The sequence below is a fragment of the Moschus berezovskii genome, chromosome 4, assembly GCF_049115385.1.
Source record: "Moschus berezovskii isolate FMDL1 chromosome 4, NW_MosBer_1.0, whole genome shotgun sequence".
NCBI lineage: Eukaryota > Metazoa > Chordata > Mammalia > Artiodactyla > Moschidae > Moschus > Moschus berezovskii.
The window spans coordinates 34012982-34040920 of NC_142463.1; the positions used below are offsets into that span (position 1 = coordinate 34012982).

At 41.9% G+C, this 27939-nt stretch overlaps 1 long non-coding RNA gene across 1 annotated transcript; it reads left to right on the plus strand.

Moving 5' to 3' along the window:
- LOC129541171 (uncharacterized) lies at positions 1 to 27939 on the plus strand. Its single transcript, XR_008682777.2, has 4 exons — positions 1 to 300; positions 16430 to 16699; positions 18126 to 18199; positions 18883 to 27939. It is a non-coding gene; the product is annotated as an uncharacterized LOC129541171 (long non-coding RNA).

Here is a 27939-nt window from a genome sequence, read left to right on the forward strand (position 1 = left end):
GAAGTTTTTCCCTCCCCCAGAAACAATTAAAAAGAGGAGCTGGCAAAGCCAGTCAGGAAAGACCTGTGGCTCACTCCTAAGTGAGTAACTGTCATGTGTCTTGGAAAGGTTTGCTGCTTTCAGTCGAAGAGATTGGAGCTCGAAGAGGAAAACAGAAGTATCCTCTCTACTGACTGCAGGATGTTCTTTAGACTCTACAGTGAGGCGCTGGGAGGGCTGAATATGACCTGGGGACCAGAAGACCTAGGCCCAGTCTAAATAGGAAGCTTTAAGCAGTGGCAACTCCATTTAACTAATAAGGTAACTAACAACTTCAACTGGCTACTACATTTGTATATGTGTATCTGTGAAGCAGTGATTTGTAAGTAAAAGAAAAGGGTACTTGATTGAAGCCTCAATCTGTCCAATAATGTGGTTTTCATCATTGATCTGAGTACTAATCAGGATGATATATATATGACTATACAGAATATATATGTATATTTTCGTAAAATAAGTCTGTCATTTATAAAGTAATTGTTGTATTCTGGATACTTTGTGAATATTATCTTGGTTAAACCTTATAACCATATTATGTAGTAGGAATTTTTATCCAAAGGTCCATATAAGGAATTAAGGCTAAGAGATCTCGTCAGTAGTGGAGTTAGAATATTTTTTTAAGAGCAGTTTTAGATATACAACAAAATTGAGAGGAAGGTACAGAGGTTGCTAATAATAGCCCTGCCCCTACACTTGCTCAGCCCCTTGCCAACATCACTTATTGAAATGGCACTTTTTTACCAAGGACAAACCTGTATGGACTCATCATTATCACCCAAAGTCCATAATTTACCTTAGAGTTCACTCTTGGTGTTGTACCTTCTATGGGTTTGGGTGAATGTATAATGATTTATCTCTTTCATTATAATATCATACAGAGTATTTTCAGGACCCTAAAAATCCTCTGTGCTCTGTCTATCTCCTCTTCCTCCTCACCCTTGCCTGCTCTGGCAACTAGTAATCTTTTACTAGTCTCCATAGTTTTACCTTTGGTAGAATATCATATAGCTGTAATCATAGTGTGTAGCCTTTTCAGATTGACTTCTTTCACTTAGTAATATGCATTTAAGTTTCATTCATGTCTTTGCATGGCTTGATAGCTCATTTCTTTTCAGCACTGAGTAATATTCCATTATCTGGATGTACCACCGTGTATTTATTCACTCACCTGCTGAAGACATCTCAGTTGCCTCCAAATTTTTTTGCAATTATGAATAAAGCTGCTGTGAGCATCCATCCATGTGCAGGTTTTTGCGTGGACATAAGTTGTCAGCTCCATTGGGTAAATTCCAAGGATTGTGATCACTGGATCATTCAGTAACAGTATATTTTGTTTTTATAAGAAACTATCCAACTATCTTCCAAAGTGACTGTACCATTTTGTATTCCGATCAGCAATGAATGAGAATTCCTGTTGCTCCACATCCTCACTAGCATTTAGTATTGTCAGTGTTCTTGATTTTGGCTGTTCTAATAGGTGTGCAGTGGTATGTCATTATTTTAATTTGCATTTCCCTGATGACATATGATGTGGAGCATTGATTCATATATTGAGTGGGCCAAAAAGTTCATTTGAACTTTTCCGTAAGTTGTTACAAAGACCTGGATGAACTTTTTGGCCATCCCAATACTGATTTGCCGTATGTATATCTTTTTTGATGGGCTTCCCTGGTAGTTCAGCTGGTAAAGAATCCACCTGCAACACAGGAGATCCCAGTTTGATTCCTGGGTTGGGAAGATCCCCTGGAGAAGGGATGGACTACCCACTTCAGTATTCATGGGCTTCTCTGGTGGCTCAGATGGTAAAGAATCCGCCTGCAATGTGGGAGACCTGGGTTTGATCCCTTGGTCGGGAAGATTCCCCTGGAGGAGGGCATGGCAACCCACTCCAGTATTCTTGCCTGGAGAATATCCAAGGATAGAGGAGCCTGGTGGGGTACAGTCCATAGGGTCGCAAAAAGTCGGACGTGACTGAGCAACTAAGCACAGCATAGCATCTTCTTTGATGACCTCTCTCTTAAAATTGGGCTTGTTTTCTTATTGTTGAGTTTTAAGTGTTCTTCATATATTTTGTATAATAGTCTATTACTAGATGTGTCTTTTACAAATATTTTCTCCTAGTCTGTGGCTCATTCTTTTAACATTGTCTTTCACAGAGCAGAAGCTTTTACTTTTCATGAACTTCAGCTTATCAATTATTTCTTTCAGGGATTTTGTTTTTGGTCATGTATCTAAAAAGGCATGACCATATTCAAAGTTATCTAGGTTTTCTCCTATGTATTTTCTAAGAGTTTTATAGTTTTGCATTTTACATTTAGGTCTGTGATCTATTTTGAGTTAATTTTTGTGAAGGAGTTTGTGTAAAGATTCTTCTTCTTCTTTTCTTTTTTTGCATATGGATGGATGGCTGGTTGTCCCAGCATCATTGGTTGAGAAGACTGTCTTTGTTCCATTGTAGTCCCTTGGCTTCTTTGTCACAGATCAGTTGATAGTATTTATGCGGATATGTTTCTGGGATCTCTGTTTTGCTCCTCTGATCAATTTGCAATTCTTTTACCAATACCACACTGTCTTGATGACTGTAGTATTATAGTAAGTTTTGAAGTTGGGTAGGATCAGTCCTTCAATTTTGTTCTCCTTCAATAATGTGTTGGCTTCTCTGGGTCTTTTGCCTTTCCATATAAACTTTAGAATCAATTTGTTGTTATCTACAAAAAACTTACTGGGATTGTGATTGGAATTGCACTGAATCTGTAGCTCAAGTTGGGAAGAATTGACATCTTGGATACATTTTGTCTTCCTATCCATAAGCATGGAGTATCTCTATATTTATTTAGTTCTTCTTTGATTTTATTCATCAAAGTTTTGTGGTCCTCATTTAGATCTTTTACATATTTTGAAAGATTTGTACCTAAGTATTTCATTTTCTTGAGTACTCAGTTCAGTTCAGTCACTCAGTCGTATCCCACTCTTTGCGACCCCATGAATCACAGCACGCCAGGCCTCCCTGTCCATCACCAACTCCCGGAGTTCACTCAAACTCATGTCCATCGAGTCGGTGATGCCATCCAGGCATCTCATTCTCTATTGTCCCCTTCTCCTCCTACCCCCAATCCCTCCCAGCATCAGAGTCTTTTCCAGTGAGTCAACTCGTCACATGAGGTGGCCAAAGTATTGGAGTTTCAGCTTTAGCATCAGTCCTTCCAGTGAACACCCAGGACTGATCTCCTTTAGAATGAACTGGTTGGATCTCCTTTCTGTCCAAGGGACTCTCAAGAGTCTTCTCCAACACCACAGTTCAAAAGCATCAATTCTTCGGCACTCAGCTTTCTTCACAGTCCAACTCTCACATCCATGCATGACCACTGGAAAAACCATAGCCTTGACTAGATGGACCTTGGTTGGCAAAGTAATGTCTCTGCTTTTTAATATGCTATCAAGGTTGGTCATAACTTTCCTTCCAAGGAGTAAGCGTCTTTTAATTTCCTGGCTGCAATCAGCATCTGCAGTGATTTTGGAGCCCCCCAAAATAAAGTCTGACACTGTTTCCACTGTTTCCCCATCTAGTTCCCATGAAGTGATGGGACCAGATGCTGTGATCTTAGTTTTCTGAATGTTGAGCTTCAAACCAACTTTTTCACTCTCCTCTTTCACTTTCATCAAGAGGCTTTTGAGTTCCTCTTCACTTTCTGCCATAAGGGTGGTGTCATCTGCATATCTGAGGTTATTGATATTTCTCCCGGCAGTCTTGATTCCAGCTTGTGCTTCTTCCAGGCCATCATTCCTCATGATGTACTCTGCGTATAAGTTAAACAAACAGGGTGACAATATACAACCTTGACGTACTCCTTTTCCTATTTGGAACCAGTCTGTTGTACCATATCCAGTTTTAACTGTTGCTTCCTGACCTGCATACAGGTTTCTCAAGAGGCAGGTCAGGTGGTCTGGTATTCCCATCTCTTTCAGAATTTTCCACAGTTTATTGCAATCCACACAGTCAAAGGCTTTGGCATAGTCAATGAAGCAGAAATAGATGTTTTTCTGGAACTCTCTTGCTTTTTCCGTGATCCAGCAGATGTTGGCAATTTGATCTCTGGTTCTTCTGCCTTTTCTAAAACCAGCTTGAACATCTGGAAGTTCACGGTTCACATATTGCTGAAGCCTGGCTTGGAGAATTTTGAGCATGACTTTACTAGCATGTGAGATGAGTGCAATTGTGCGGTAGTTTGAGCATTCTTTGGCATTGCCTTTCTGTGGGATTGGAATGAAGACTGACCTTTTCCAGTCCTGTGGCCACTGCTGAGTTTTCCAAATTTGCTGGCATATTGAGTGCAGCACTTTCACAGCATCATCTTTCAGGATTTCAAATAGCTCAACTGGAATTCCATCACCTCCACTAGCTTGGTTCGTAGTGATGCTCTCTAAGGCCCACTTGACTTCACATTCCAGGATGTTTGGCTCTAGGTCAGTGATCACACTATCATGATTATCTTGGTCGTGAAGATCTTTTTTGTACAGTTCTTCTGTGTATTCTTGCCACCTCTTCTTAATATCTTCTGCTTCTGTTAGGTCCATACCATTTCTGTCCTTTATTGAGCCCATCTTTGCATGAAATGTTCCCTTGGAATCTCTAATTTTCTTGGAGATCTCTTGTTTTTCCTATTCTGTTGTTTTCCTCTATTTCTTTGCTTTGATTGCTGAGGAAGGCTTTCTTATCTCTCCTTGCTATTCTTTGGAACTCTGCATTCAAATGCTTATATCTTTCCTTTTCTCCTTTGCTTTTCACTTCTCTTCTTTTCACAGCTATTTGTAAGGCCTACTCAGACAGCCATTTTGCTTTTTTGCATTTCTTTTCCATGGGGATGGTCTTGGTCCCTGTCTCCTGTACAATGTCATGAACCTCCGTCCATAGTTCATCAGGCACTCTATCTATCAGATCTAGTCCCTTAAATCTATTTCTCACTTCCACTGAATAATCTTAAGGGATTATAATTTAGGTCATATCTGAATGGTCTAGTGGTTGTTTTAATTTCAAATTCCACTTATTCATTGTTGGTATATAGGAAAGGAACTGACTTTATACATTAACTTTATATCTGCAACTTTTCTATGATCACTTAATAGTTCCAGGAGTTTTTTTTTCTTTTTCTTTTTTGTTAGTTATTCTCAGTTTTTTACTTAGATGATCATGTCATCTGCAAACAGTTTTATGTCTTCCTTCCTAAACTGTGTACTTTTAAATTTCTTATTCTTGTCTTATTGCATTAGTAAAGACTTCCAGTATGACGTTAAATGGAGCAATGAGAAGGGACATCCTTGCCTTGTACCTGAACTTCGTGGGAAAATTTCAGTTTCTTATCATTAAATATGATGTATAAGCTGTAGGATTTTTGTAGATAGTCTTTATCAAGTTGAGAAAGTTCCTGCACATTCCTAGTTTACTCAGTTTTTATCAAGAATGGGGTTTTTAATTTTTTTAATTTTTAAAATTTTTAAAAAAATTTTATTGAAGTATAGTTGATTTACAATGCTGTGTTAGTTTCAGGTGTATAGCAAGGTGAATCAGTTATACATATATCCACTCTTTTCTAAGATTCTTTCCCCATATAGGCCATTATAGAGTATTGAGGAGCTCTCTGTGATATACAGTAGATATCTATTTTATATATAGTAGTGTCTGTATAGCCTGGTGGGCTGCAGTCCATGGGGTCACAGAGAGTCGACATGGATGAACAGTGCACAAGAGGAGGAAGAGTGTATTTATATCAATCCCTGTCTCCCAATATATCTCTTTTCCTTCTACCCCTTTGACAACCGTAAGTTTGTTTTCTATGTCAGTTACTCAATATCTGTTTTGTAAGTTCATTTGTACCCTTTTTTTTAAAAAAAAGATTCCACACAATAAGTGATATCGTATTATATTTATCTTTCTGTGTCTGACTTACTTTACTCAGTGTGACAATCCCTAGGTCCCTTCATGTTCACGAATGGGTTTTATCATGAGTTGGATTTTTTCAAATAGTTTTTCTTTCTTTATTGATATGATTATGTGATTTTCCTTTTTTAGTTTGTTGATACGATGGATTATATTAAGTATTGAACCAGCCCTGCATACCTGGAATAAACCCCACTTGGTTGAATTAGGATTCTGCTCTTTGTGATTCAGAAGCCACTCCTCCCGCCACTGCATTTCCAACACCCCTATGATCTCTAATGCTCATATTCGCGTTTAGCATGCACAGTCTTGTAGTCATTCATACATTCAGTCAAGGAATTGTCAGGTACTATTCTAAATAGAAAGATTCCAAGTTGTAGAAGATGGACTTCACCAGTTATCTAAAACTTGTGAACTTCACGTATGTTTATTTTAATTTTTTTGAACTTCATGTATGTTTAAAATTTGTAAATGGAAATATTAATATTTACCTGAAGATTTGTTTGGGAGGATTACTTGAAAGCCATGTATGTAAAATATCTCAGATTGTGCTTAGCATAAGGTAGGTGTTCATATAAGATTCTTGGCACACTCAAACTGGTCAATTGGAGAAGAATAATTATTTAAGGAGTTACAGACAGGGTTAGAGAAAGCAACAAAGGACAGTGCTCAATCCTATCTAGCACCACCTAGCTAGATAGGGCTAACAACAGAAGGGGGATTTTAACTGTCCTCAGGCCTAAAGGAGGAGAGGAAGGACATGTTATGCAACTAGAAGGTGTAGCCATATAGAGAGGACCACTTTTCAGGAGCTGTGGCCTTCGGTAGAGGAATATCATTAACCCACAGCCACCTGACACAGAAGGAGCCAGGGAGCCAATATCTGAACTTCACTCTCCTCTCACTTCCTGATCTCCTACTGGTGGTTCCCACTGGCCAAATCCAACTGAAAGCCAGAGCACAAGGGAGCCAATTGATGTTCTTTATAAGGTCAGCTGTCTGGGGCAGAGAGTCAGATGAGATATGGAGAAAGTAGACCTGGATGGGCAAATGGAGAATATCCAGCAGAACATATTGAATCCAAATTCCCACTCTGAAATTGTGTGTTTCCAGTCAAATCAACATCCCCAACACAGGGAAGAGTCTATTACAGTAGGTTTGAGCTGGATGAACTGCCATTTCATGTTTGTCACAAGATGTCATGGTTCTCCAGTGTCTAACAAAATGTAGACTCCAAGCACACCTTAAAGATCCGCTATAATGGGACTTGGATTGTGTTCAGTCTTCCTCTCACTTGATATTGTGATTGATGTTGATGCTGTGACCAAACTGGATTGCTCACCGTAGCAGTCATGTAAGTCATAAGCCCTGTCATGACTCCATGCTTTGACTGCGCTGTTTCTGACAGCCCAGCAGGCCCTGGCCTCTTGCCATTGCCCCTGCTTTTCTAGCTCTTGGGGCACACCCCACTCCTCCCAGCTCCCTTATAACCTTAGGATCATTTTTCCTTTGCTTCTGTAGTTTGGGGCCTGCTTGTCATGATAAGATATACTCCATTCAACAAATATTTTGCTCCACAAATACTCAATACCCATTGAGCTCGTGGCCCTAAACAAAAAAGGAATTATGTGGGGAATTAGGACTGATTCTTGCCCCTAAGGAGCTTATGTTCTTCCCAGGATTAGAACTCTCCTGTTACTTGGCCATCTTCCTTCTAGACTGTGGATGTCTTGAGGACAGGCTATCTGTTTAATTCTCTTTGTATTTCCAGTGCTTAGTAACTGTATGGCATAGGAGTCCTTCAGAAAATGTGAAGCCATAGAAAAAACAAGGATGGAAAGAGGGAGGAAGGAAGGAAAAAAGAAATGAATTAATTTATTCCACAGTGATTTGCTAAGTGCTTACAATGTGCCAGGCCCTGATATACAATGAATAGCGCAGGTTACACCCATGGAGGGTGTGTTTGTGTGTGTGTGTGTGAGCACACACATGTGCATGAAGTCTGAGGAATTGGTGATGAATACCTGTGGAGTCCTGAGGACAAATCAGAGGATGCTCTCTTGACTTCAGCTTTCTGAACTGAAGCTTTTATAATCCAGACGAGAGAAGAGAAGGGATCTGTTTCAATGTCCGATTGAGTGATTGAGGGATGGTATGAGAGGACTCTTCAAACAGTTTCTGAAAGCAGGTGATTTTTTTGCAAATGAGGGCTTGTCGGCATATGGTATTTGGATGATATAATTTCTTTAATTGAAAGTGTTATCTTAACCAGAGAGTTTTGCAAAACCCCAAAACAAAGACATCTGTTGCTGTTTTTGTTCTTTTCCCCAGCAAACAATCTGGTGGTGAAAAATAGGAATGACTAAATGGAACGCCAGGGAAAATTATGGACATGAAAAACAAACCCCTGAATCTTTAAAAGCGGGGCAATTAATCAAGGCACAAGGCAAGCAGCTTGTCACCAGAGCCTTCATGTGACATCTTGAGTCCTGATAGCTCTACTTCTTTATATTTCAGTAGTTATTAAGACAGGACCAAGGGGAGGGGTTTGTGGCAAATTTAATGCATTTCTCTGTTATTTGTGGACCTTAACTATCAGCTCTGTGCTGCCGGTATCTTGGCTTTGTCTCCAGGTGCAGACCCTTTGATCCACTGGTCTCCTGGACATCTCTTCCTGAAGCACCTCAAACTCAGGTGATCAAACCTGACCTCACCAATCCACCAGAACAGCTTCTCATGAATTCTCCATTTTGGGGAGTGCCCCACCACTTATTCAGTCCCCCAGGACTTTCCCCCTCCCAGCACAAGCCGAAATCAAGACGCATGGCTTCCCTTGGAACGACCCTCCACTCTGCTCCCTTTTCCTCACCCCCACTGCCACAGCATCCCTCCCTCAGATCGTGGCCGTGGCCCTGCCTCGCTCCAGACCTGTATCTCACCTTGACGCCTGAATCAGGCAGGCTCATGGCAGGAGGCAGAACTCATCTCACATGGTTCAACTGAAGAGCCATTAATGAAGGGACAGAGAAGTGGGGTCAGGGTTAGCGTTATGAACAAGGGATGTCAAGGCACCCAGAGACTAGCAAGCGCCGGAAGCTCTTACCACCTCTAGGATTGAAGAGACAAGGGAATAAATAAAGATGATGTAGCTCAGAGAGAACTAGAACCATGGAGGAAGGACTCCTTGGTGGGAAATACTGGAAAGGCTATGCAGAAGCAGGGAGGGAACAGGGGAGAAATCACATGATGACTGCCTCCTCTGCCCTGCCTGGAGCTTCCTTCCCATTGTTTGAACACAGAAGTCTGGTTCTAGGGGGTGCAGAAGGTGCGGTCAGCAGAGGTCAGTCTCCTGGGGCACAGAGCTGCAGAGAAGGGCTGAGGCTGGATCTGGGCATGTGGAAGAGAAGGACTGTGAATGCATCGCCTCTTCCCTCTTACCTGTTCTACACTCTGATATCCATGTGCTCATTCTAAGACCCTGATGATGCCTCTTCTTGAACTGAACCACTTTTTTTTCTCGAGTCGTTTGGTTCCAATTCAGTCCACACACACAGCATTCAGCATCACACTAGTGACTGGGAGTCGCCTCTCTAATTCATGTAACATGTCACTCTTGGTCTCTTCTCTGAGACCACTAATCTCTTACTCTGCCGTGAAACCATCCTGTCCTTCAAACCCTCTCTTTAGCCTCTCACCCACTCCTCCACCCCCACCAGGAGCTGAACCACTTTCAAAACTCTCCAAAGCTCCTTAAATTGACATTGAATATTCCTTTGACCCTTTCTGACCTCCGTCGTCCTGTCTCTTACAACTCCTGGTCCTTGCTCAATACAGTAGCTCTACTGTATTACTCCTAAATACACCATGTTGGCCCACATCTCCATGCCTTAGTAAATGTTCCCTTCTTTCCGTGGAATACCCTCTTCTTCCTGCCCAAACTTTCTTAACACCTGCCTGGGAAACTGTAAGTCTTCCAAACCTAGTTTAGATGTCACCTCCTCCAAGAAGACTTTAACTGTCCCACTTGCCTTCCTGAATTAATCACACCTGCCTCAGAGCAAACTTCATTATATCTATTTTTGCACTGTTGATACACTTGTGGATTGTTTTTAAACCTATCTGTAACCCCCAGCCAGACTGGCAGCTTCTTGAAGGCAAAGACTGTATATCATGCATCTTTGCATCCCAGCTGATTGTCGTAGTGCTTGGAACTTTAAATCTGTTCAGTAAATATTTTAGGAAGAAAAGAAAGCAAGAGAAGGAAGGAGGGAAGAGGGAGGAAGGAAGGAAATAATTTCAGCTGCTCAAAGCCTTTTCAAGTACCTTGCCTCATCTGACCTTCACAAGCAGTTTAAATGCTGGGGTAGGAATGTCTCGGGGAAGGCAATGGCAAGCCACTCCAGTACTCTTGCCTAGAAAATCCCATGGATGGAGGAACCTGGTAGGCTGCAGTCCGTGGGGTCGCTAATAAGGAAATGGCAACCCACTCCAGTGTTCTTGCCTGGAGAATCCCAGGGACGGGGGAGCCTGGTGGGCTGCTGTCTATGGGGTCACACAGAGTCGGACACGACTGAAGTGACTTAGCAGCAGCAGCAGCAGGAATGTCTGGGTTTCCCTAGTGGCTCAATGGTAAAGAATCCGCCTGCAATGCAGGAGATGACGATTTGCTCCCTGGGTGGGGAAGATCCCCTGGAGAAGGAAATGGCAACCCACTCCAGTATTCTTGCCTGGAGAATCCCATGGACATAGGAACCTGGCTACAGTCCATGGAGTTGCATAAGAGTCAGACATGACTTAGGGACTAAACAACAGGAATGGTTACCTAGGATAGGCACGAAGTCTCAGAAAAGATGGGAGGAGGCAGCAGTGAGAAGAGCTGAGATTTGCGAATCAGCAAATTGGATTTGAGCTCCAGGTCTCTGACTTATGGGATGTGAGTTCTTTTCTGAACTAAGAGCTTCTCTCTGAGTCTTCGCCTCATCTTTGCAAATTGGGCATAATAATGATTTTTTACCTCCCAGAGCTGTGGGCGAGGCAATGTGTGAAGATGTTTCATGTACTACACAGGGACAGACAAATAAAAGGGATATTAGGACCACTTTTCAGCACGCACTGCCATTTTTAGTAGTTCTGATGGACTGATTGACATCTTCCCAGCTGTCCTACCTTTTATGCCCAAATGAACAGAAGGCTGAGAAGAATTCCCACAGTGGGAAAGTTTCTCCTTGGATTTTCAGAGTTGTAATGGAAGCCCCAGAAGACACCTGGAGACCACCTAGACCAATCGTTGGTCTGAAAACACTAAGGTCACCCACTACCAGCTTCTGTGACAAGGGGACACAGGTTTCACACACGAGTGGCCACTCACTCCAGTCCAGCCAGCCCCTTCCATCTTTGGAAGACTCTGGTTGTCAGAAACTTCTTCCTTTGAGCAAAATCTGTCTCTCTATAGTTTTTTCACATTGTTGTTCTAGGCTTTGGGGCCACCCAGGAGAGGTCTATCTATGCTCCTTCCAAGGGATTGTCTCTTCTGAAATGAAGGCAACTCTGTTGTCCTCTAAATTGTTTCTAAGCCAAGTATTTCTCATCCTTCAGATGTTCTTCATCATAGAGTCTTTGAAACCTTTATTACTCTGAGAGTCTCATCAGAATTTTTTGTCTGCTAGTAATTCCTCATTCAGACCTGTACCAGATCACTTGATTGTGTCTCTTTAGGATATTAACACCACAGCAAGCCACTGTATGTCTAAAACAATAACTCCATGTGTGGGGGAGGGGCTCCTATGTCCAGATAGATTAATTGAGGTTCTGTGAAGTGCCTGCTTGCCCTACTTCATGTAGATGGTAAATAGCAATGCAGGGCTTATATCCAAAGCCACCTGGCTTCCAGAGCCTTATGTTTTCTACTGCCAGTTATACCTTCCCTTGCTCCAGTCAAGAGATGGAAAAAAGAACAGAAGCGTTCACTGGTTAATCTCCCCTACTGAACAGCAGTCTCCTTCATGAGAAGATGTGATGGGGCTGGTTCCTAATCATCAACAGTGCCTTCCACATAAGAAGCACTTGAAAAATGATGCTCTCATCATCATCATTATTAAATGCTTTCCAAAGCTTGCCAGTTGATTAATTTTCCAAGTGATTCTGAGATCTCCATATAATATATAAGGAAGAGTTTTGGAATCGTGTTACTCAGACATGTTACTCGTGATCTGTGTACTGGGGTCAGTTGGGTGTCAATCTGCAAACTCTTATGGGTCCTTGATGAGATCAGTACAGAAATTGAGAGCAAACTGAGAAAAATTACAGAAATTTGGCATCCCTATGGCATACAATTATGTGATTTTGTATTTCACAAAAGATTGAGAATAAAAACCTGGCCCATCACCATAGACATGCTGAGAAACAGGGACGCAACCCATTTGCCCAATGATTGGTTCTATTAGGTTGGCCAGTGATTGGTTCTATTGGGTTGGCCAAAGAGTTTCTTTGGGTTTTTCCATAAGATGTTATAGAAAAACCCAAACAAACTTTATGGCCAGCACAGTAGTTTCTTTGTAGAAGAACTTGAACTTCATGTGGATAGTAGAATCAGTTTAGCTCAGTTTGGCAAAATGCCAGCCACACACACCTACTGTGTGTTGTGTGGTGTACCAGGGGCTGTGGGGAATGCAGGGATGAGAAAGGTGTTGGGTCTTCCACAAGTATCACTCAGCTCAACTGTGGGCACAGAATAGATGCTCAGGAAATGCTGTTGAATTCAAGCTTTACTTGAATGTACATTTGCAATCCTGCAGGCTACCAAAAGCGGGGCTATCTTCAGGACTCCTTAAAAACCTGGTGGAGAATCCCTGAACATGTGGCCTACGGTGGTGAGTTGTAAGCAATACAAAGTAGACTTCCCTTTTGTGGATCTCCAGGTGTTTTGCAGAAAAGGAGAGACCGAGACCCCCAATATTTAACCATGTACTTGCTTGGGCTGTTTTGCTCTCTTTTTCATCATAGTGGTCATATCTTGCCAATTGGGCTGCTTACTTTTGGAAAGTAGAGGCCACATCTTAAGACCACATTGTCTCAAATTTAAGGACATACATTTTCTTTCAAATTTAATTTTTCTGAAATCAGTATGGATCTTACAGTTGATATGTGCATGTTACATAATATCTTTTTCCTTCTCTTCAACCTAAAAGTTATTAAATCAGCAATATTTCTTAAAATCAATGTTATCTTAGAATTAAGAAATACTATAATTCTCTATGTGAGAGAATACAGTTATTAACTAACCTTGTTGTGGTAATCATTTTGCAAGATATGTGTGTATCAAATCATTAGATTGTATACTTTAAATTTACACATTATATATGTCAATATCTTAATAATATCTGGAAAATAAAAAAAAGAAATACTGAATTCCATGGTATTCAAATCACTCTCAGCACCTTGCTGGACACATATAGAATGCTCCATAAATATCCCCTGGTTGGTTTATTACCTTCTGTTTTTAGAAGCATAATTTGGAGTCATCCTAGAGCAGTATCTTTGTTGTTTTTGTTTAGTGGCTAAGTTGTATCTGATTCTTTGAGACCCCTTGGACTGTAGCCCACCAGGCTCTTCTGTCCATGAGATTCTCCAGGCAGGAATATTGGAGTAGGTTGCCATTTCCTTCTCCAGGGGATCTTCCTGGCCCATGGGTCAAATGAAAGTCTCCATCATTGCAGGCAGATTCTTTACCACTGAGCCACCTGGGAATCCCTACAGTTGAAATATATATTTGTTTACTAATTTAGCCCTAGAAGCAATCCATTCTCACTAGTAGCTTTATTCCTGCTCTATGGATGAGGAAACTGAGAGGGAGAAGCTATGGTTTGAGCAGGGCCAACAACAGGTCATTTGCTGAACTGAGAGTCCATGCCCTTTCCACTGTTCCAGGCTGGTCATCTGTGTGCCTAGCAAAGTCTGATTCAAAACTTACTCTTTCAGAAAGATGTCTGTGATTCCTTTCTTCAGGTATTGGTGACCTTTATCTTCTCGATACCTCTCTAACACTCTTCCTGTGCCCAGCTAACAGCCTTAGTGCTTTATGCCTTACCTTACAATATTTTATACATGTCCTGGTTCCCACCATTAGATACCAGTTCCTTGGGAGGCAACTAAGAGACCAGCCTCTGCTAGGAGATGTTAGCACCTTTCCACAGATTTTATATTTCCTCTGTAAAACATAATTTAAGGCATAACTCTGTCTAGGTGGCTTGTCTGTGATGGTAAGATGGGATTCTGGTTCCAACTGAGATTCTATCAGTCTACGTGTCCTGGAGTGATTTAGTTCTATTTTTTTTTTTTAAACTTTAAAATAACACAACTTACTCTCTGACAGTTGTGAAGGTCAAAAATCCAAAATAATTCTTAAGGGGTTAAAATCAAGGTGAAAGGAGAGTTACTTACTTCTGGAGGCCCTAGGGAGAGATCCATTCCTTGCTGAAAGATTCTAGAAGCAGCCAGCATTTCTTGGCTCCTGACTGCATCATGGAGTGATTTACTTTTAAATTCAGGCTGCCTCAATGTGATTGTTTGTTTCCTAGAAGTAATGAGGGCCTCCTATAAGGAACGAGGATTGGAGGCTATAAGTATAAGATAAACAAATTTCCTCTCAGTATAACAAAATGATATCACTAACAGTAATAAAAGTCAATGTTTCTGTAGCGTTTTATAAATTAAAACCACTTTCCATCTGTTATGTTGTTTCATTCTCATAATGACCTTATAGGGTAGGTAGCCCTATGCCCATAAAGGGAAACGGAAGCCAAGAGTTCTCCAAGGCCCCCACTGACAGCTGGTGAGTGGCAGGGCCAAAGCTAGAAAGCAGTCTTCAATGTCCATACTCACACTGCTTTTAACAATACAATACACGCTACCGTGGCAATTGTTATTCTTATAACAGCACCCTGCTGTTGTTTAGTCACTCAGTCGTGTCTGACTCTTTGCTACCCCTGGACTGTATAGCCTGCCAGGCTCCTCTGTCCATGGGCTTTCCCAGGCAAGAATACTGGAATTCTTGGTTGCCATTTCCTCCTCCAGGGGATCTTCCTGACCCAGGAATCAAACCCATGTCTCCTGCATTGGCAGGTGGATTCTTTACCACTGAGCCAGTTGGGAAGCCCAATTATATTAATACATGAATTTATATACGTTACTATATACACTATGTACTCTAGTTTTGCTTTCAAATTAATTAATTCTAGTTTTTGTAGTTTCTTTTCTATTTCCCAACACTCTTTCTCTAATGTGGAGGATTCATTAGAGAAAGAGTGGAGGATTCATTCATTACCAAACATGGTAAAAATGTTTACAAGTTTCATCTTCTTATTTATAAACAGTAAATTATCTAAGTAGAGTTTTAGCATTCTAAAATATAATACTTTTGGTTATTTTTAAAAATTGCTCTTTTTATGAGCTATGAGCTTGTTACTATACGTCTTTACTATCCTGTTAATTTTATCAATAAGAAATTATTATTTCTTTTACCTTTTGCCATCTGGAAATTGCTTTGTCTAATTTTTAACATCTCCTGCTTTTTCTTTATGTTTATCTGACTTACATAGTGGCATACTTATTATTTTAAACTTTCCATGACAGTTCATATACCAGTCTTTTTATATAAAGATATCAGTTTTTAGTTTTAAAATCTAATCAGAGAGTTTTTATCTTTACAAGCTTTTTTTCTGTTTATTCATGTATGCTTTATAGCTCCTTCAGCATCCTGGTTAATAGGGGGTTTATAAGAGTTTCATGTCTTTTTCAATTTCAACTTCCATGAAATCTTATTTTATTACCTCCAACCTCTTCATCTACTCTTCCCTTTGTTTCCAAATCTCTGCATATTTCCCCAAGGAAACCAGCAGATTGGATATATCAACAATTTAGAGATTTTATATAAGGGTAGTACTTCTCAGACTTTTGTATATAAGAAACATTTAAAAAATAGTGTATTTATGGATACCAAAGGACCTTATAAATATCATGTGCGTTTGAATGAAAATAGAGAGGAATAATAAGTTTTCTGGATGATCTATTTGTTGTAAGAAATGACCACATTTTGATCCATATGTTTAACATACAATAAACATTGAATAATATCAGAAATATATGGTGCTTTTATAAGAAATATATGTAACAAAGACCAACAATCATCCAAAAGGCAATATACATGAGCTGATTCAAGCTATGTATCATGCTGCCACGGAATGTTCCAGGTTTGTGAGTTCACCAGGCATTCTAATGTAGGGTGTGCTATTTCTCCATTTCTTCTGACCAGACCAGATTATGCTTTAATATAGTATAATCATACACTATATTAAAGCATACACACACACATATATGTGAACAACAAATGTGTTAAATTACATTTTAGAAAAAAAATCCCAAGAATTTTTTTTTATTCTTTATTGATTACCCTTTCAGGACAACAATTATTTCATGGATCTCAAGATTTCACAGAAGATAATTTGGGAAAGCTTACCTTAGGAAAAGCTAGGTTGTGATCACTCTGGAAAAGAGAAGACCACAGTGTGCTGATGAATGTGAAGAAGACGGTATTCATCCATCCAGTAACTCGTTCTTATGACAGACACTTACGAAGCACTCACTCTGGGTCAGACGTGGTGCTCAACTGCTACAGCTAAGACACTGAACAAGACATACTCCTGGCCCTCATGAAGATCACTGTCTCAAGTGAGTGGTCATAGGAAGGTGTGATGGGTGCCATAGTAACAGGATAAAGGAAGCACGGAGACGGTGGCTCACCTAACTGGGGCGCAAGAAGGCAGTCTTACAGGCAGCCTGAATGACTCAGGAAGCGTGTTTTGTTTGTTTTTAAATATTTATTTATGACTTATTTATTTGAGTGTGTCAGGTCTTAGTTGCAGCATGTGAGCTCTTCATTGCTGGCAGTTGGCTTCTCTGTAGTTGAGGCATGTGGGCTTAGTCGCATGTGGCATATGGGATCTCAGTTCCCTGACCAGGGATCGAACACGTGTCTCCTGTGTTGAAAGGCGGATTCTTAACCACTGGACTACCAGGGAAGTCTCAGAAAAGATTCATAGAAGGGGACACCAGGGCCACCACTCAAGCAGAGAGGAAGTTCCTCTAGCTGTGCATGGTCTTTGAGGACACACCTAGCTGTCCATGGGTGAGAGAGCACGTGACCTCAGTGGCAGTGTGAGCAAAAGCCCCTCTCTGTTGAGCATCAGTGTCGTGTCCCAAACTTATATTCTTAGAGGAGTTTTAAGAATTTGGGATGTGGTGGGTCCCAGGGGCCTCAGGCAGATGATGATGGACAATATTGGTGATTTCCAGTCATTAAACGTCAAATATTATTGAAAGGGGCCGTCCAGTGGCTAGTAGGGTGCTATTCAGTGGCGGTATATTTTCTCAGATGCTAGTCGGGGTTTGACCCAAATGAGGGGAGAAGTCACAGCTGCCTAAGATCCTTTATACCAAAGCTAGATGTCTTTTCTAAGCCTTACAGATTGAATACTAGTAGATCTTTAGCTCATAGAAATGGCCTAATGATTATGTCCACATGATTCTCAGTCCTCTAAAAGGAAATTCACGATGTGACCTTAGACAGTTTATCTCTTTGGGTGCGAGTTTCACTGTCTATAATTTGAGATTCACAAACAGGATCAGGGATGACAAATACGTGCCTGGTGTGTTATTATTCTGCATTCACACATCCAGGACAGATATCCTTAATCAATTGCTACACATCCTCCGACTGAATCCAAACATGAACTCAGACTCCGTTTCAACACTGCTCCACACTGTCACTGTCAGATAAACCCTCATGTTTTCCCTGGGATCTGATGTTACTTTTGGTTCTAACATTTTGTTTTTAAGAAATGTAGGTAACTGTTCAGTGCATGTAGTCTGTATGTGAACAAAGAAAAGTTAAACCATCATGGCATTTTGAAGTCCTGGGGGTAAGAATGATTTCAGTTTCTGTACATTCAACAGGAATAAGAAGCAGCATGTATTTGTCTATTTGTTTACTTGAAATTGTATTGTACAACTGTGGGACATTTTTGACACTCCTGGCCCCCCAAGTGTGCCTGGTGTTTGCTGACAGTATCGCATTTCTGAAATCTAAATTTTTCAGAGTTGAGGGGTTGCTTGCCATTTAAAGAAAGATTGTGGTGATTCCATCCAATAGACAACTCTTATGTATTACAGGTAAGTACTCTGTGATTTTTCTGTGGTGTTTTTAAGATCTGTTCTTCTTAAATGGAACATACTGAGTATTAGCTGAATTAAGTAGCTCTTCACTGAGAACAGGAAATTTGGGGTTTTCAACTTTTGGTTTTATAAAATAATTTTAAAAAGGTTTAAAATCCAGAAATATTAACCTTTGGTAATGATGTTAGAGGTGTGGTAAACTGGTATTTGTGTCTGAGTGTTCAAAACCTCCCTTCTGCATAGAGATTGAGTTGCTCCCTGTCCTGCAGACTAATCCAAGTTTACAACAGTCTCCCAGCCACAGCAACTCTGCTGAGCTGGGAGAAGTTAATTGGTCCAGTCCCATAGCAGGAAACACCTAGCCTACCTGAGCCCTGTAATACATACTAAGTGTCCCCTGAAGAATTACTTCCAGGTTCTAGGAAGAATCCCAAAGGTGAGAGAAATTTGGGGAAAAAAAAAAATAGAAGGAATCTTTTTCCTTCACCTTTTGTCATCATCCTGCTCTTCTGATATCAGCATCCTTCTCCCAGAGCCTGGCTTACTCCAGCTCTCAAGGGGCAACATGGTGTTGTCCACAGGGAGCTTAAAATCTTCAGGGAAAGTCAACCCTATTAGAGGAAACCGTACAGTCATTTGTTCACTCAACATGTGTCTACTGTTGACCTCCTATGTTCCAGGTATAGAGGAAGGCAGAGATGAAGGTGTTGCCTTCTCTGCTGTCAAGAAGATCAGCCTGGGAGAGGAAGTAAGCCAATGAAGCAGGTGGTGCTGCAGTGGCAGAGGCTTGCAGTACAACAGGAACACAGGGGGATGGATGTGATCCGTCCCTCGGAGGGGATGGCCTCGTGATTGGCCAAGACACCTGGGGAGATGCTGACCATCTGAGTTTGATGGACTAGTAGGAGTTGGCTACTGTAGGGATAGAGAAACCAAAATGCAGATGTAGAGATCACAAATGTTAGGGCTTGTCTCTAGTCTTAGGAAACTTTCCATCTTCTAGCAGCAGGACTAGACTTCATTGATGAGTTCAGACGGGTCAACAGACTTTTTGGAGTTTTTGTTATGTAAAGCAGTGAAAAACTGCTAAATGAGAACACTAAATGGTGTATGATTAGGTGCCCATTCTAGGGATAACAATGGAAACATTGGCTGACTATTTTTTTGGCCTCCAAAATCACTGCAGATGGTGACTGTAGCCATGAAATTAAAAGATGCTTAACTCCTTGGAAAGAAAGTTATGACCAACCTAGACAGCATATTAAAAAACAGAATATTGCTTTGTCAACAAGGGTCTGTCTAGTCAAGGCAATGGTTTTTCCAACAATCATGTATGGATGTGAGAGTTGGGCTATAAAGAAAGCTAAGTGCTGAAGAATTGATGCTTTTGAACTGTGGTGTTGGAGAAGGCTCTTGAGAGTCCTTTGGACTACAAGGAGATCTAACCAGTCCATCCTAAAGGAGATCAATCCTGGGTGTTCACTGGAAGGACTGATATTGAAGCTGAAACTCCAATGCTTTGGCCACCTGATACAAAGAGCTGACTCATTTGAAAAGACCCTGATGTTGGGAAAGATCGAAGGCAGGAGGAGAAGGGAATGACAGAGGATGAGGTGGTTGGATGGCATCACCGACTCAACGGACATGGGTTTGAGTGAACTCAGGAGTTGGTGATGGACAGGGAGGCCTGGCGTGCTGCGGTTCATGGGGTCGCAAAGAGTCAGACATGACTGAGCAACTGAACTGAACTGAACTGAACTAGGGATAACATTATATTCTAAATGGTGGGAAACAGACCATGTGTGGTTGGACATACTTTGCTCTGAAGATGCAGGTCATTCAGCTGTTCAGAAGATGTGGTCAAGGTCATATGATCTACTGAGGGATCATCCCATGATGGAATTCTAACCCAGCTAGGATGACCAATTTGAGGACAGCATTCCTGCCCTGAGTTCATCTTTCCCACCTGTACATGTTTCTGTGGTTCCAGGAGTCACACTGTATGAAAGGTATTATTCGAGAGTCTGCATCTGCAGCAGTGAGTTCTTTGCTTCATCTGGCACCTAGTGAGAGACAAGGGCAAGTGGACTGAATAGGGAAAAGTCAGAAAGTACAAAGGGTTTTAAGAACACATGCCGGCTTCTCTGGAAGCTCAGTGGTGAAGAATCCGCTTGCCAACACAAGAGACACAGGCACGATCCCTGATCTGGGAAGTTCTCACGTGCCGCAGAGCAACTCAGCCCACGAGCCACAACTGTTAAGGCTGTGCCGTAGAGACCAGGAGCAGCAACTATTGAGCCCATGTGCCGCATCTACTGCCCGTGCACCCTAGAGCCTGTGCTCTGCAACAAGAGAAGCCAGCACAATGAGAAGACTGCACACCGCAGCTAGAGAGTAGACCCTGCTGTCTGCAGCTAGAGAAAGACCCACGCAGCAACAAAGACCCAGGAGAGCCAAAAGTAAATAAATAAATAATTAAACCATTTCCTCTTTTACAATGCAACTACAACAATAACACATGCTAACCCTGATTTTTGTAGCCATCATAGTCAACAAAATAGTCCAAAATGCAGTACTTGGATGCAATCACAGAAACGACAGAATGATCTCTATTCATTTCCAAGGCAAACCATTCAATATCACAGTAATCCAAGTCTATGCCCCAACCAGTAACGCTGAAGAAGCTGAAGTTGATTGGTTCTATGAAGACCTACAAGACCTTCTAGAACTAGCACCCCCAAAAGATGTCCTTTTCATTATAGGGGACTGGAATGCAAAAGTAGGAAGTCAAGAGATACCTGGAATAACAGGCAAATTTGGCTTTGGAGTACAAAGTGAAGCAGGGCAAAGGCTAACAGAGTTTTCCAATAGAATGCACTGGTCATAGCAAACACCGTCTTCCAGCAACACAAGAGAAGACTCTACACATGGACATCACTAGAGGGTCAATACCTAAATCAGATGATTATATTCTTTGCAGCCAAAGATGGAGAAACTCTACTGAGTCAGCAAAAACAAGACTGGGAGCTGACTGTGGCTCAGATCATGAACTTCTTATTGCCAAATTCAGACTTAAATTGAAGAAAGTAGGGAAGACTACCCGACCATTCAGATATGACCTAAATCAAATCCCTTATGATTATACAGTGGAAGTGACAAGCCTTTGACTGTGTGGATCACAATAAACTGTGGAAAATTCTGAAAGAGATGGGAATACCAGACCACCTCACCTGCCTCCTGAGAAATCTGTGTGAAGGTAAAGAAGCAATGGTTAGAACTGGACGTGGAACTAAAGACTGATTCCAAATCAGGAAAGGAGTACATCAAGGCTGCATATTGTCACCCTGCTTGTTTAACTTACATGCAGAGCACACTATGCAAAATTCCAGACTGAATGAAGCACCAGCTGGAATCAAGATTGCCGGGAGAAATATCAATGACCTTAGATACGCAGATGACACCACGCTTACGGCAGAAAGTGAAGAGGAACCAGAGAGCCTGTTGATGAAAGTGAAAGAGGAGAGTGAAGAAGTTGACCTAAAACTCAACATTCAGAAAACTAAGATCATGGCATCTGGTCCAATCACTTCATGGCAAATAGATTGGGAAACAATGGAAATAGTGGCTGACTTTATTTTTGGGGGCTCCAAAAGCACTGCAGATGGTGACTGCAGCCATGAAATTAACAGATGCTTGCTCCTTGGAAGAGAAGCTATGACCAACCTAGACAGCATATTAAAATTCAGAGACATTACTTTGCTGACAAAGGTCCATCTAGTCAAAGCTATGGTTTTTCCAGTAATCATGTATGGATGTGAGAGTTGGACTATAAAGAAAGTTGAGTGCCAAAGAATTGACGCTTTTGAACTGTGGTGTTGGAGAAGATTCTTGAGAGTCCCTTGGATTGCAAGGAGATTCAACCAGTCAATCCTAAAGGAAATCAGTCCTGAATATTCATTGGAAGGACTGATGCTGGGAAAGATTGAAGGCGGGAGGAGAAGGGGATGACAGAGGATGAGATGGTTGGATGGCATCACTGACTCAATGGAAATGAGTTTGAGTAAGCTCTGGGAGTTGGTGATGGACAGGGAAGCCTGGTGTACTGCAGTCCATGGGGTTGCAGAGTTGGACAAGACTGAGTGATTGAACTGAACCGTGATTTTTTATACAAAGTTTAGACTTTTTTCTTGATCCAAACAACAGTGATCGTAAAGCCAACAGTAACAGAAAAAACACCTAAAGCAACAAAGAGCAACAAAAGTAATTATTCCTAATGTTGAATTAGGTGAGCCTTTTGAAGCAGCTAAGCATCTCCTTGGAGAACTGTATCATGTTGGTTCCTGAATTCCTGCATCAAACACCTGGCATCTGGAGAGGACCAAACTGTGCTGGATGTTGACCAAACCATGAGTGTGGAAGTTAGGGGTACAATGACACAAGCTCTGGAAGTGCTTGACAGATTTGATAGACATTTATTGAGCATTTACTATGAGCTACATATTAGAGAGTTAAAAACAGCATATGTTTTGGTCCGAAAAAATACTCATTTTTCAAGGGTGCTAGAATTTATTGATGGTCTATGGTATGTGGATGCATTTCTATATCTGTTTGCTTTTGTAAGGATCCTAGCAATGTATTTTTAAAATATTTATTTGTTTGACTGCAGCACGTTGGATCTTGACTGAGTCCCGCGGGGCCTTTTGTTGCAGTGCATAGACTCCTCAGTTGTGATGCATGGGCTCAGTAGCTGTAGCACACAGGCTTAGCTGGTCCACAGCATGTGGGATCTTAGTTCCAGGACTAGGGATTGAACCTTCATCCTCTTCATTCCAAGGCGGGTTCTTAACCGCTGGACCACCAGGGAAGTCCCAGCATCCTAAGAACTTATGTAAGAGAAGATGGTGATGAAAGGTGAGCTCCCAGGGTGTACATAGGGGCAAAGACTCTTACTTTTGACCTTTACTTTTTCCCCACCATGCTGAGGAAGCTTCTGGTTGCACCAACAGTTAAGAGTTGGAGTGACTGCAGATGGAGCCTGAGAGAGGTGAAGAGCACCAGATCCTTGGGCTTTCAGAGGTGCTATCTCCCTTCAAGCTCACAGAATTCCCACTTCAGAGATGAAGACACTGAACCTCCCTGAGATTGGGAGACTGGCCCAGAGTCACTTTGCTTCAAAAATGATAGAACACTGTTCATAGGTTGGTCTTTGTTTAATCTCCTGTCTTCTACCCTGATGATTTAATGGCCCCTCTACTCCTCTCTCTGGGGGAAGCCAGGCCCTTCATCTTCACTGCCCTACCTGTTCAGGGTGCAGCGGTGCCCACTACCCTGGGAGCTCAGCACCTCTGAGTTTCTGCTCAATAGTTGTACGGCTTTGAGAAAGTCACTCAACATTCCGGCTCAGAGTCACTTCATTATAAAACAGGAATGGTGCTACCCAGATTCAGATCTTGATTCTGTCACCTTCTGGCTTTGTTTCCTTGGACTTCAGTTTCTTTGTCTGTGAAATCGTATCAGGTAGGTAACATGAGCTAAAGTGTACGAAAGTGACCTGCCAAACCTCCAGCACCTAGTTGGCACTCGTAAACTGTGCATTTCTCCCCTGTTTTAGGCAACCTGGCTTTCAAAGAGCTCACCAGAACTTACAGGAAACATCTGGGCTAAGGGTGTCTCTGTTTTCACCTCCCTTTCATTCTGTCCCTCCCCAGCCTCGCCACCCTTAATGTCTTTGTTTCTTATCTCCATTGTAGGTCTCTGCGTGGTTGATTGGGGAGGGGACAGAGCAAAGCCATAAAGAGAAGTCTTGAGGTAGTTGGGCCCCTGGGAGGGAGAGGGGGCAGGTCTCATTCTATTTGTACAGGTGCATTGTAATGCTGCCTATGGTGTGAACATTTTCCACTTCATTACTCCTGGCCTGGACCCAGGCCCTGTCTGCTCCCCTGGCCCCTGCCTTGGTTTAATTTCGGCGGTTCCTGGCCTTTGGAAGGCAGCAGTCACAGAAAGGAAAACAAATGAGGTCGCCATAAACATTTCTGCACATTGCCCAACTCGGGCAGATGGGTACATTCAAAGAGCAGGAGAGGGGGCCGGCTTGGCTGCACCCCCATCAAAGCACCTCAGTCCCCAAGAGCTTCTGTGTGCTGAGCTCAGTCTTTCTAACTGGAGTTGGCTTAGGTTTAAGGTATAAACATGGGCCATAACAGATACCCAAATGCCCAGGACACTGTTGGTGGAGTCTCTAAGAGACAATTGAACAGAATGAATAATGACTAATATTTATTGAGCACTTACTGTGTGCTAGGTGCTATCCTAAGCACTTTGGATGAATTTTAGAGTAAGGTTGTTGTTCAGTTGCCAAATTGTGTCTGACTGTTTGCAACCTGGTGGACTGCAGCATGCCAGGCTCCTCTGTCCTCCACTATCTCCCATCCTGTTATTATTCTAATTTTTTGCAGATGAGGAAACTGAGGCACATAATGTGATTCATAAATAGCAGAGGTAGCTTTTGTCCTCAACAGTTTGACTTCAGAATCTGCATATTTAAGTACTGTTCTATGGTGCCTTCTAACAAATTCTATGTGCTTATATTTTGATGATGAGAAACCTTGAGGTATGAATTATACAGTTACAGAATGATGTAACTTGGACCCATTGATTCCCATGATTGGATTGGACCATAGGCGATAAAACCTGATGATGCTAGGTTTCTCCTTATCCACACTCTGCTTACATACTTCCATGGATGGGAAGCTCACTACTGTATGAGGCACCCCATTTCATTACATGGCTATTTAACTCAATGGCAATGCTGATGACTCTGTACAAAATGCAACTTTTTCCTAATCATGTTGATTATCTATAAAAGAACTAATTCGTGTAACTGTGCCTAGCAGAGTGCCTAGAACGCTGTGGGCACTCAATAAATCTTTATTCCTTTCCCCCTTTTGCCTTTGTCATTTGCAAATTAAAAAGGAAGATATTGTTTACTTACTATACTATCAGGAAAGTATATTTGCAAAATAATATGAAGCTCATGCCTCATGTGAAAGGTGAAAGGTTTAGTAGAGCAGGAAGATCCAGTTCTCACCTTCTCTATTTTTATTTCTCCTTCCTTTCCCAAGTAGTTTGTGAATATACATATACTAATCATTTGCTAGTCATGGGGCTATAGAACGGAGAAATATCAATAACCTTAGATATGCAGATGACACCACCCTTATGGCAGAAAGTAAAGAGGAGCTAAAGAACCTCTTGATGAAAGTGAAAGAAGAGAGTGAAAAAGCTGGCTTAAAACTCAGCATTCAGAAAACTAAGATCATGACATCCAGTCCCATCACTTCATGGCAAATAGGTGGGGAAACAGTGGAAAGAGTGACAAACTATTTTCTTGTACTCCAAAATCACTGCAGATGGTGACTGCAGCCATGAAATTAAAAGACGCTTGCTGCTTGGAAGAAAACCTACGACCAACCTAGATAGCATATTAAAAAGCAGAGACATTACTTGGCCAACAAAGGTCCATCTAGTCAAAGCTATGGTTTTTCTAGCAGTCATGTATAGATGTGAGAGTTGAACCACAAAAAAGGCTAAGCACCAAAGAATTGATGCTTTTGAACTGTGGTGTTGGAGAAGACTCTTGAGAATCCCTTGGACTGCAAGGAGATCCAACCAGTCCATCCTAAAGGAAATCAGTCCTCAACATTCATTGGAAGGACTGATGCTGAAGCTGAAATTCCAATACTTTGGCCACCTGATGCAAAGAACCACTTTATTAGAAAAGACCCTGATGCTGGGAAAGATTGAGGGCAGGAGGAGAAGGGGACAACAGAGGATTAGATGGTTGGATGGTATCACCGACTCAATGGACGTGAGTTTGAGCAAGCTCCGGGAGATGGTGAAGGACCGGGAAGCCTGGTGTGCTGCAGTCCATGGGGTCACAAAGAGTTCTACACCACTGAGGGACTGAACAACCTGTCTCTGGGGACTTCTATCTACCCTTGGAGCCAGCCACATAAATACCCCGAAATCAAAAGTGTGTAGAAATGCTAGGGAAAGTCAGCAGTAGGACTGACCATCTCTCGATGTTCATCAAGACAGAGTCTCCAAGACCCAGTGGCAATATTTTTTTCATCTCCTGGTAAACTCACTCTATGTAATTGAAAGAAATGTTTGCATTTTAGAGCAGTTTAAAACTATAACCAAACATTTAATTGTGTTAATTGGGGGGCATGTTATTATAGTAGAAGACACAGCAGGGGTTGAAACTGATCCTATCACTCTCATCTTCTCAATGACATTGTCATCTGTCCGTCTCTGGCAGGCTGTAACAGTAACAATCTGTGAAGGCAACCATCTTTAAAAAGAAACCTTCCATTGATCTCAATTCTCTGTTCCTGTTTTGTTTTTTTTTTTAAATTTTTTGAGCTTTAAATTTTGTATTGGGGAATAGCCTATTAACAACATTGTGATAGTTATAGTTTCAGGTGAACAGTGAAGGGAATCCAACCGGACATATACACGTATCCATTCTCCCCCACACGCCCCTCATCCAGGCTGCCACATAACATTGAACAGAGTTCCCTGTGCTATACAGTAGGTCTTTGTTGGTTGTCCATTTTAAATACAGCAGTGTGTACATGACCTTCCCAAGCTCCCTAACCATCCCTTCCCACCAGCAACCGTGAGTTCATTTTCTAAGTCTGTGAGTCAACATGGATGGACCTAGAGAGTATAATGAAGGAGAAGTATTGTATGGCATCCCTTAGATGTGGAACAGTAAAGGATCTGCTTGCACTGCAGGAGACCTGGGCTCTGGGAGATCCCTGGGTTGGGAAGATCCTCTGGAGAAGGGAATGGCTACCCACTCGAGTATTCTTGCCTGCAGAATCCCCATGGACAGAGGCAGGCTACAGTCTATGGGGCTGCAAAGAGTTGGACATGGCTGAAGGACTAACACTGCTAACACTCCTAAAAAGAAGTGATGCAAATGAATTTACTTACAAAACAGAAAGAGACTCTGTTCCTCTTTCCAGACACACTCTCCAGAGGTGAGTCTACTCTCAGTCTCCACTTGCTCTCTTGTATTCTTTTTTGAACCCACTCAATCAGGCTTTTGCCCTCACCACATCACTGAAGCAAACGTTGTCAGTGTCACGATTTGCCATTTCCAGAGAGGGGGAATTGTGCCAAATTAGAAGGCCCTCATCCTAACCCATCACCAGTTTGATCTTGTGGGTCACTCTTTTCTTGAAACACCTTCTTCACTAAGGCTGGAATCTTTGTATTTTCCACCTTAAGGGAACTCTTCTGCACAGCTTTCCCGCTGGTCCCTTCCTCTCCACTAACTCTAGCCTTTGGAATACTCCATGGGTTGGTCCTCTCCTCTAGCTCCTCTCATTCCTTTGAGGATTTCAATCCTGAAAGTGAAAGAAAGAAAGGAAAGTGAAGTCACTCAGTCGTGTCCAATTCTTTGTGACCCCGTCCATGGACTGTAGCTTACCAGGCTCTACCATCCATGGGATTTTTCAGGCAAGAGTACTGGAATGGGTTGCCATTTCCTTCTCCAGGGGATCTTCCTGACCAGGGATTGAACCCAGGTCTTCCACATTGTAGGCAGATGCTTTTACCGTCTGAGCCAGACCATTTTCAATCCAGCCCGATGGCTTTATATAACACGTGTTCTGAACTGTTAGCTACTCAGTCGTGTCAGACTCTTTGTAACCCCATAGACTGTAGCC